The sequence below is a fragment of the Marmota marmota genome, unplaced genomic scaffold (genome assembly GCF_001458135.2).
Source record: "Marmota marmota marmota unplaced genomic scaffold, marMar, whole genome shotgun sequence".
Lineage (NCBI taxonomy): Eukaryota > Metazoa > Chordata > Mammalia > Rodentia > Sciuridae > Marmota > Marmota marmota.
In genome coordinates this window covers 4239413-4250072 of record NW_025999900.1, presented here as the reverse complement: position 1 = coordinate 4250072, position 10660 = coordinate 4239413, and the positions used below count along the sequence as shown (strand labels likewise).

The following is a 10660-nucleotide window of genomic DNA, read 5'->3' as shown; positions in this document are numbered from 1 at the left end:
AAATAGCCTGAAATAAAGGAACTTTGATTGGATCTGGTTCAAAACAATATAAGCTATTTAAAAATCTTGGGACAATTAGGAAAATTTCTAAATGAACTGAATATTAGGTGATATTATAAAATTATTTTTATTTTCTGAGGTATAATGTTAATATCCATATATAGAAGAATGATGTATTTAGAGAATGCTTTCACTTTCAAATATTCAGGGGAAAAAAAAAAAAAATATATATATATATATATATACACACACACACACATATACACACACATTTATATATGTATACATGTATGTATACACACATATAAACATAAACACCTGTATCAAAGGAAAAATTGTGTCTTGGCTAGGACATCCACGGGTTACCAACACCTTTGTCCTTGACAAGACTATTTCACAACTCTATAGATGGAGAAGTTAACTTGTAGAAAACTTAGTAATGCAAATAGCTTCCATGTATAGACACACAAATTTCAGCAGGTGAAATACACTTAATCATTGCCTTATAGATACTGCCTAGTTTTGCTCCATTTGCATTTTATCATTCCTTATCTGATTCTAAGTGGATGGTATTTTATAACAGTGTTATAACTGTTAATGACTGTTTTTGGTAAAAAGCACTGACTCTTCATTTGAGCCTGTAGATGTTCAAAAGGTAACTTAAAGCAGGACAAAAAGTTTGGCATCTCTGCCTTCATTTTGTATCCCTTTTATCATGTTAAACTTTGGGTCAGATTTTTGCTCAACTCTCAAGTAGTCATGTTCATCATTCAAGTGACCATCCCTCTTCAAGACTGAAGACACCAAGATAAGTAAGGTCATCAGCTGCCAGCTTTTACCACAGCCTGGTCTAAACCCACCAGAGTGGTACCTAGAGGACTGCAGGAATTGCCCTAAACCTTCTAGAAACAGCAGAGCATTTCAGGCAGATCACCCCATGGTGAGACTATCCTCCACAATGAGAGTTAATTACAGGAACTGAGGCTGCCCCCCTAAGCAGGAGCCATCATCTCAGGATGGGAACAGGATTGCCCCCTCAAGCAATAAGACTTCTTAGAGCCACCTTCAAAGACCAGAACTGAGATAATTATCAACCAGATCACAGTTTGACCAAGACTACTTACTTATGCATACCTCTTGCCCTGTCCCAATTCTTCCTCTGTTTAACCCTGAAACTCATGTTAGTACCCGCCAAGACAGGGCAGCTGGTCCCCTTGTCTTTTCAGTATAGCTACACAGTTCCTTTCCCACCTTTCACCATTACTTTTTTATTTGATTTCTTTGGGATGAGTAGCCATATCTGATTCATTGGAATTCCCAGAGCCAGCACCTTCATTTGAAAACTCTAGTATTACTCTGAATTCTCCAAATAGTTATAATACCTTACTGATTCCTTTATTAATTAATGGGTTAAATAAAAATCTTTAACATAGTTCATTTTACATCTGTATGAGTCATAATTTTATCCTCTTTAAAATGCAATTTTTAAGTTTGTATGGGGGGTTAGGTGGAGAATAAACAGGTGATGTCAATTCTTTTGTAAATTTGAAATATAAAAAAAGTTGGAGGAAGTTACTAAGAATTAAAACAAGGGCTGGGATTGTGGCTCAGCGGTAGAGCGCTCGCCTAGCACAGGCGGGACCCGGATTCAATTCTCAGCACCACATAAAAATAAAGGCATTGTGTTGTGTCCGTCTACACCTAAAAAATAAATATTAAAAAAAAAAGAATTAAAACAAAACACTTAGTACCCAGATGCCACCATGACTGCCTTATCTAGGTATAAGAAAGATTTTTGAGAAGTATAACAAATCTGAATACACACATATACAATGCATTTATATGTATCATGAACAAATAAATGCTTAAGTCTACTATAAAGTGTTTCAGGTAATTAAAGAATAAATACAATGAAATTAGGTGCAGTGGGGCATGTCCGTAATCCCAGTCACTCAGGAGACCAAGGTAGAAGGATCACAAGTTCAAGGCCAGCCTCAGTAACTTAGTGAGACCCTATCTCAAAATAAGAAAAAGAGGATGGGGATGTAGCTCAGTGGTAGAGCATCCCTGGATTCAATCTCAAGTACAAAAAAAATCAAATGAATTACCACTCTATATCCATTGGTAGAATAACAGACAACAACATTGAATGCTGGTCAGGATATAGGGCAATCCAAGCTCTCATACACTGCTGGGGAAGTGTAAAATGTACAACCATGATGGTAAAGGATAGTGGTTTCTTATGAAAGTAAAAATACGCCTACCCTGTGATCCAGCAATTCTGCCTGTAGGTTTTTACCCAAGAAAAATGAAAACACATGAAGATTTCTATAAATGTGTTCATAACAGCATTATTCATAACAGCCACATTTTAGAAACAGCTCTTGTCTAGTAATAGAATAGTTTTTGTTTGCTTGTTTGTTTGCAACACTGGAGTCTGAACCCAGAGGTGCTCTACCACAGAGCTACATCCCCAACCCTCTTCCTAAAATTTTTAAATTTTGAGACAGTCTCACTAAATATCCCAAGCTATCCTCAAATTGCAACCGTCTTGCCTCAGCCTTCCAAATTGCTAGGATTGCAGGCATGCGCCACCATGCCCAACAAGGATAGATTTTTTGGGGGTGGGGGAGGGTACTGGGGATTGAACCCAGAGGCACTTTACCACTGAGCCACATCCTCTACTTTATTTTGAGACAGCATCTCACTAAGTTGCTTAGGGCCTAACTAAGTTGCTGAGGCTGGTCTTGAACTTGTGATTTTCATATCTATGCCTCCCAAGTTGCTGTGATTAGAGGCATGTGCCACCATTCCTGGCAAAGATAGATTTTAAAACAAACAAAAAACCCTGTAATACATTTATAAAAATACCATTCAGGGCTGGGGTTGTGGCTCAGTGGAAGAGCACTTGCCTAGCATGTATGAGGCACTGGGTTCGATTCTCAGCACCACACACAAATATATGAATTAAATAAAAGTCCACTGATGATTAAAAAAATAAAAATACCATTCAGCCTTTTAAAAGGGACAATTACTGAAGCACAGAACAATGTGAATGAACCTTATAAACATGCTGTATGAAAGATGCCTTACACAAAAGAACACATACTGTATGACCTCATTTACTTAAACTTCTAGAAAAGGCAAAACAAACCTATTAAAAAAAATCAGACACTAGATGCCCAGAAGAGGATAGGAGTCTGCCAATTGAGAAGAAGCATGAAGAAATGTTCTGGAGTGATGGTGATGTTCCCTATCTTCATAAAGGTTTATATGTATACTTAGGATATTCAGATCTTATTGTTTCTGAACTTTATCTTGAAACAAAAAGAACTGTAGACAAATATCAAATTTTAATTAAGGACATGCATGTTGAAATATTTAGGGAACAATACATTGATATCTACAATTCATTAAGAAAATATGGATCCCAGTAGATTGGGAGGCTGAGGCAGAAAGATTGCAAGTTCAAAGCCAGCCTCAGCAAAAGCGTGGCACTAAGCAACTCAGTGAGACCCTGTCTGTAAATAAAATATAAAATAGGGCTGGGGATGTAGCTCAGTGGTCAAGTGCCCCTGAGTTCAATTCCCAGTACCAAAAAAAAAATAAAAAAATAAAAATAAAAAAGAAAGGATGGCTAGAGGTTGGAGGTGCAGCTCAGTGCAGGACATGTGTTTACTGTCCTTTAGGACCTCAGCACCAAAGAAAAATATAGGACATGGAAATGAACAAATGAATAATGCGTGATTTTTTAAAAAAATACAGCAGAATGTTAACAAAAGAATCTAGATGATGAGTAAACTGCTTATTCATTGTAAAATTCTTCCAACTGCTATATTGGAAATTTCACAATAAACTACTAGAAAAAATACAAAGAAATATTTTCAACACTTTCTCATCTTTCCTTTATGTTCTAGGTGTCTGGAATATATCCCTAACAAAAGAGAAAAAGATTCCTGCCTCTGAGGAGCTTGCTTTGTGCTCACCCACACTAGTTAAACAAAAGCACATTGAAGAGCAGAGAGAGAGAGGACCTCCCCACCAGAGCAGTGCTAGAAAACTAGTAACCCAGAGGCTGGGGAAAAGCTCAGTGGTAGAGCACTTGCCTAGCAGGAGCAAGGCTCAGTTTCCATCCCTAGCACCACAAAACAAACAACAAAAAAATAACATAGCCCAGGAGCAGATTCACTGAGAACTAGCTATACTTATTAGAAATGTAAGTTCTCAGGCATTCTCAGGTAGGCGCAGAATAAAATATCAGAACCTATAGGTATGGGGTCCACTCAACTATTTTTCGTTTGTTTGTTTGGGGTGCTGAGAATTGAACCAAATAGTGCTTTACCACTGAGTTATACCTCAGTCTTTTTTTACTTTTTATTTTGAGACAGGGTCTCACTAAGTTGTTTAGGGCCTTGCTAAGTTTCTGAAGCTGGCTTCAAATTTGTGATCTTCCAGTTACTGAGATTACAGGCATGAGCCACAGGGGCTCAGCCACTCAACTGTTTTTAAGGAGCCTTCCAGAGAATTCTGATGATGCTAATGTTTGATAGATCAAAGGTTTTTAGCAGTAGTAAAAGTCACTAAATTTTAATTCAGAAGTTGATGCATGGGATTTTACTTCAAATGGTTCCTTTTTCATTCATAATTACTTCTTCTTATTTTTTTTAAATACTCACCAAACATTTCTTCTCAACTAGCAAAGAATAAACAAAGATAAATAACTTTTTTTTTCCTTTTTTCTTAAAGGGCCCCCCACCCCCACCCCTGGTGGTTCTGAAGATCAAACCAAAGGTTTCCTGCATACCAGGCAAGCACTGCTTCCACTCAATGAATAGTTTTGATGTTTAAGAAATAAAACATTTATTTGAACAAATAACCTAATGTTTGGGAGATGCAGGGGATCAGAATATGGCATCCCAAAATAAGACTGTAGGAGAACAGAATACATCAGTCCAAAATAATCCTCTTTAGTATAGGATTATTTTGAGCTGATTATTTTAAGAAAGAGCAGACACAAGCTCTGAAAACAGAACAGAAGTTACCCTTTTGTAAGGGAAATTTACATCTTTAAAAGAGATCTCTATTTCTCTGCCCCACCCTATAAGAAAAGAAGAACTCTGGACTCATCAATGGGAATATTGCATAGTCATGTATAAAAATTTTTGTATTTCAATGGAAAATCATGCATTGTCTTTGAATTCTGAGTTGTGTGTAGGTTACTGATAGATATGCACACTGTCTTGTCCTACCATTTTCACTCATTTTTCCTCTCCTCGATGGAAAAGCCTGTTTTGCTCCTATTCGAAACTCAATTTCTTTACTCTATACAAATTTGCTTTCTGACTGTTTGAACCGGCCATAGTATCTGCCTGGTTCCTTCATACATGAGTAAAATAAAAATTTTAACACATGTTCATTCCTATCTGTATGAGTCATAATTTCACCTTTTCTGAAAATTATCTTTAACAGTAGATATGCATACTATTGAGATTTAAAAAAAAATGTTAAATGAAAAAAAAAAAAAAACAAGATGGGAGAGTATGATAATTTACATAAACTTTTTTTTTTTTTTAAATAATACACTTGTTTATGCATTCCCCAAAGGATGGAAAGTGAAGAAGTGGAAGAATTAACACATCCAACTCATGATAGAACTAGATGCTGTGGGCAGGAAGGCAAACTGAACTGTGGATATGGTTAAAGGAAACTCTGGCTGTTTTCTGTTTTGTTTCCTTTAAACAAACACCCAGAAGGAGGAAAAAAAGAAAAGTTAACAACAGTTAATTCTAGGTTACACAAAAATGGCTGTTAATTACATCATTATTTATTTTTGTTCATTAAAAATTTCTTAGAAGGGGGCTGGGGTTGTGGCTCAGAGGCAGAGCACTTGCCTGGCATGCATGAGGCACTGGATTCAATTCTCAGCACCACATAAAATAAAATAAAGTTATTGTGTCCACTATAACCAAAAAAATGAATATTTTTTAAAAAATTTCTTAGAGGAGGGGCTGGGGATATAGCTCAGTTGGTAGAGCACTAAGCATACACAAGGCCCCCAGCACCAAAAAAAAAAAAAAATCTTAGAGGAACAAAAGGATTTCCAAGTACTTAGTTCAGTGATGCTTCCTGACTCATACCACACAGAAAAGCAGGTCCCCACACACAAAAAAGCTGTGCCCTGGGGCTGGGATTGTGGCTCAGCCTTTGAGCACTAGCCTAGCTAGCTAGCACAGGCACACTCAGCACCACATAAAAATAAAGGCATTGTGTTGTGTCCATCTACATAAAAATAAATAAACATTAAAAAAAAAAAAAAGCTATGCCCCCAAAGTGCAGCGTGATAAGTCCACTGTTTAGATGTCATTTGTTTTTCCATCAAAACAATGGAAAATTGTAAAATTCTTCCAACTGCTATATTGGAAATTTCACAATAAACTACTAGAGAAAGTACAAAGAAATATTTTCAACACTTTCTCATCTTTCCTTTATGTTCTAGGTGTCTGGAATATATCCCTAACAAAAGAGAAAAAGATTCCTGCCTGACCTGATAGGTTCTCAGGTCAACCTATACAAACCAATTTAATGAATAACACCACAAATGTTAATACTAATAGTACATCTCTCACCTCCTCCAGCTATGAAGTAACTGATCACTTAGTATATAGCAAAAATGGGATACAAGAATTCAGAATTAAAGTTTATTAATTTGGAAGAAGTTTATACTGCTTGACAGGGCATGGGGTAGGTCATCCTGTGTACAGAGTGTTATTAGGTTTACTTAACTCTGTGTGTGTGTGTGTGTGTGTGTGTAAATACTATAATCACATATGTTTAAAGTACATAATGTAAGCTCAAATACATATTTATATATGTACACACATATATACAATATATTTGAATGTGTGTACTAGTTTTGAAGTTTGAATTAGACAGGCAGTCAGTATAGATAGGTAAATTGAGTCAGGTGGGATCAAGGAGGCCAATTTTGAGTGAGTTGCGAAAGTAGGAGACAGTCCCTTGAGAGATTGAAATGTTAATTCCTTCAGCGCCCTTCCTCCACCCTTATCAAGAAACTGCCCTGCTCCAACCTGTTGCTAAGGTAACCGGTCCCAGGAATTAGCCCTCCCTACTGGGAGCCATAAAGTTGTTAATTAAAGTGTCCTAGGCTGCTCCATCCTGCCCTTTCCCCTACAGCCCACCAGTTTCCCACCTTTTGGCTCTCCCACCGAGCATTCCTGGGCCTAGTCAGGTACACAGGAAGGAGAAAGATTAGGGAAGAGGTCGGGAAAGCAAAGGAAGCCTACGAGATATAAAAAGGGCAGAACACCTCTCTTGGGGGGATACCAGGATACTAGCTATGGCCCCCTTCTCCCTCCTGGGAGAAGTCTATGTTACCCCTTTTTAAATAAATCCTGCTTTATATGCTTGCCTCTGCGTGCTTCTCTAATGTTCAAACTTCAACTTGTGAGGAAGCAGAACTCGGTTGTGGTATCAGTTTGTGCATTTTAATAATGGACAGACTGTGTTAGATTCTAGAGGCCAGAGATTAAGTGTCTGCACTGATGTCCCTCGGATTTACCGTCATGGCAAAAAATAAATGAAAATGTAACCATCTGCCTACATTCTTGACAACTTTGCTTAAAAGATGTCTCATTTTTTTCCCCTGGAAATCCAATCAATAGGAGCATAGAATAATTTCTATTCACCAACAAGTGGTAAAAACCAATAAATGCATTTGGTACTTCCTCTCTCATAGTTTCTGTCTAGAGACAACAGGATGCACCAACTCTCCTGTTGTGGACCATCACTTCCCTTCCCCATACATCTCTACCTCTCTCCCAGGGGAGGACCAATCCAGAAAGCAGATCTGCTGCCTGAAATCCAGACTTTTGCTTAAACTGTGATAAAAGAATCATTAATATGATAAATACAAAGCAAGATTCTTCCTAAAAAATTTTATCCCTCAGAAAAAACGATTCACTTTATAATCAAATACTTACAAAAGTATTTCTTGCTGTAGGGAGCTCTTTCATTGTCCTTATTTTGAATAAAAAACACCACTTGAGGATGAAGCAGTAGCCTAAAACAACCTCAGACAAGGTCTAGTTTGGGCAGCCTTGGTTAATGGTATTAGTGAAAGAAGACAAATTATATACCAAATTTGCAATTATTCCAGTAAATTCGCACTTCCATGTGTAAGTTACCAATTTGAACTAGCCTTTCATTATCTTTTTTTTTAACTTTTTTTTTTTTTTTTTAGTTGTAGTTGGACACAATATCCTTATTTATTTTTATGTGGTGCTGAGGATAGAACCCAGTGCCTCACACATGCGAAGCAGGCGCTCTACCTATGAGATACTCAGCCTCGTTATCTTTCTTTCTTTTTTAACTACTGGGAATTGAATCCAGTGGCACTCTACCATTTTGCTCCCCAGCCCTTTTTTTTATTTTGAGGCGGGGTCTCAGTAAGTCACTGAGACCCCGCCTCAAATTTGTGATCTCCTGCCTCAGCCTTCCCAGCTTTCCCAGGATTTACAGGTGTGTGCCACCAAGCCCAGTTGTCAAAGAACATTTAAAAAAGTAACAAAATGATTAAGTTGTGATGCTCATAATATGCACCAACTGGTCACATTGTGAAAAACAATTCTAATGTTATACAAGTGGATACTTGTAACTTGGAATAAAATATTCAATGATAATTATCCTACTCATATTCAAAAAGGACATATCTCAAGGAACTGAATATGTGCTCTAGAAAACCATATTGGCTTACTCAAAAAAGTGGTTCCAGTGATGATTAAAATACTGAGGTCAAAGACGCATGTGAAAACTGGGCATAGTGGTGAAAGTCTGTAATCCCAGCTATACAGGAAGCCCAGGCAAGAGGATCACAAGTTTGAAATGAGCCTGGATAACCTAGCAAGAACCTTTCTCAAAAAATAAAAAGGAATGGGGTTGTAGCTCAGTGGTAGAGTGTCCCTGGGTTCAATCCCCAGTATTGAAAAATGAAAAGAAATAAAAAGTGGTAGGTGGGCTAGAGATGTTTAAAAAAAAAAAAAGATATAAAAAGTTTGAAGACATTTTATGAATAATAGAAGAGAAACCAATATTTCTAAACTAGTGTTACTTTATAAAGTATATGATTTTATCTATTTATTTATTTACAGTGCTGTGGATCAAGCCCAAGGGCCTCTAACATGGTGGGCAAGTGCTCTATCACTGACCTACATCCCTAGCAAGTACATGATTTTTAAATGGTATAGGTACATTTATTTGGTTATTTAGTGTTACAATGCTAGGGATGAAACCTAGGGTCTCTCACATGCTAAGTAAATGTTCTACAACTGAGCTACATCCCTAGCCCCAAGGTACGTAAATTTAAACATAATTCTATCAGTAGGCTTTTGATTTGTTCACTAACATGCCTTAAAGTCCAAGTATCTTCAACTTGACCAAAAAAACTTTTGGGGACTTTTACATAGGGAAATCTGATATCTAAGACTGCCTTATAGTTGGACAATATGGTATGTACTGAATTTTAATAAAAATAAAGTTGAAGTGCTGGGGTTATAGTTCAGCGGTAGAGCATTTGCCTAGCATGTCTGAAGCAGTGGGTTTGATCCTCAGTACCACATAAAAATAAACAAAATAAAGGAATTGTGTTCATCTACAACTAAAAAAATTTTTTTAAATAAAATAAAATTAAATTGATTCACATAGCTAGCCTAATGAGCACTTCACCAAGCCAAGCTCTAGTTTCTTCTATCAGAGGCATAAAAAAACTGGGAAGTTTAATCATATTGAGTAAATTGTTCCATCTCCATTTACTAATCTTGCAGAGACTATACCATGAGGCAAGTATACAGCAGGAATCCAGGATTCTCTCCTGGAACTTTCTGATCCTTGGCCACGATAGCCTACTGCCCACCACTTGAAACCAACCTGCTCTCAACACCCCTCCAGCGTGCCTCATTTCCTACCATATCTGACCTGCACTCTCCATTCTGGGTAGGCCATCATCCTTGTTGTGCCCCGTCAAGCCTAAGTCTTCCCCGCTACGGGGTCATTCTAATGGAATGGTTCCCCCAACTCCACCCTGTAGTGCCCAACCACAGTTCCACATTCTCCACAAAGTCATCCGGATCTTCTCAGGCCACAGAGCGCTCTTCCATTTCCCAGGCAATGCAGTAATAACCAGCACTCTGTAATTGATTCAGGCATCCTTTTTTTCCTGAGAGAAAAAAATTTTGAGAATAGGAACCAAGACTAATAACTCTTTTATTGTCCCCTCAGAGTTGATTGTCACTTGACTGAATGCTGTCTAATGACATTGTGTCATTTCAAGTGGAGGAAGGTTTGGCCCCTGTTCAAGGGCAAACTAAAAGAAAAACAGGAGTAGTGTCTATTGTAAACAATCATCTTGGCAAGACTGCTATCACAGAGACTACCAGCATTAACCTACTGGCCTGAATCAGTGTTTGCAATGGAGTGACTCCAGATGCACAATACAGAAGGTAAGCTCTAACAACACAACGCATCTTGTTTCTGTTTCTGGAGTCATGAAAGGCCCTCCCTGCATCATATCCACCACAAAACACTTGTCAAGGGAGAGACGGTCAAAAACTACCATTCCTCATTACCTCCATGACCGTCACTGTGA

General features: G+C 37.7%; 1 protein-coding gene across 1 annotated transcript in view; it reads right to left on the bottom strand.

Annotated features, from left to right (window-relative positions):
- The window catches only part of Fntb (farnesyltransferase, CAAX box, beta), a 75021-nt gene that overhangs the window by 60411 nt on the left and 3950 nt on the right, over positions 1–10660 (bottom strand). The gene's annotated exons all lie outside the window — the stretch shown is intronic.